The following is a 954-nucleotide window of genomic DNA, read 5'->3' as shown; positions in this document are numbered from 1 at the left end:
AGTTCCTCCTTCCTCCACTCTCCTACCAGCAGCTTCTCCAGCTGCTACAGCAACACCATGGTTCCCAGCAGCTCCTGGGCATGGCAACCACACACCAGTCTCCATTCATTCAGTCCATCAGTTAGTCCACTTAGCCAGTCCAGCCTCATTCCTCCAATCACCCACACCCTTCCTCCAGGTGCTGCTTTTAACCCTGAGGGCCTTGTTGCCTCCAAGTGGCTTCAGCTGTGCAGCACACTCACTGCAACCTAAGGCCCTGGTTTTAACCCCATGCTTGCCAGATCTGCCAGAGCAAGGAGTCACTGTTGACACCACACCCTACCTCCTCTGGAGATCTTGCGTATTTCCATTACAAGCTGGTGCCTCCAGCAATTCCTTTTCTTGCTCACTCCTGGGGGGGGGGGAGAAGCAGGATGAGGAAGTGGCAGCAGCTGAAGTAGTTACTTACCAAGTCAAGAGCAGCAGTGGGCCACAGCGCTGAAGCAACCACTTCCTCATCCCACACACTCTGTGTGTGTGTGTGTGTGTAAAAAAGGAGGGCTATTTTCAAGGTACACAAGTAATTCAGCAACAGAGGAGAAACTCTTTTCAGCCATCACTATTCAGGGCTGCTGTTTTAATAGAACAGCTCTTAGGGTAGAAATTAACATCCCTGAACTAACCCTGCTTCTTCCCATCACAAAGATGTGATCTTGTTAAACATGATAGGGGTTGTTTCTTCTGATTTGTTAAATGATGTAGGTCATTCCTGTCCTGGGAAAAGAGAGAATAAAAGACTGACAGAAACAGTCACACCATTTAATCACATTGGTGAAAAGGCCTGGCAAGGCCAAAATTACTCCATCAGTATAACACAATCATCCCACTCTATCATTAAGGCTACATTGACAGGATGGTATAATTTAGTGGATGGTGTCATCTCGGTTCAGGCTACCCAGTTCACAGAAAATTTCA

The sequence above is a fragment of the Tiliqua scincoides genome, chromosome 3 (genome assembly GCF_035046505.1).
Source record: "Tiliqua scincoides isolate rTilSci1 chromosome 3, rTilSci1.hap2, whole genome shotgun sequence".
NCBI classification, from domain to species: domain Eukaryota; kingdom Metazoa; phylum Chordata; class Lepidosauria; order Squamata; family Scincidae; genus Tiliqua; species Tiliqua scincoides.
The sequence above is the reverse complement of the archived record's forward strand: the minus strand, read 5'-3'. Positions refer to the sequence as shown.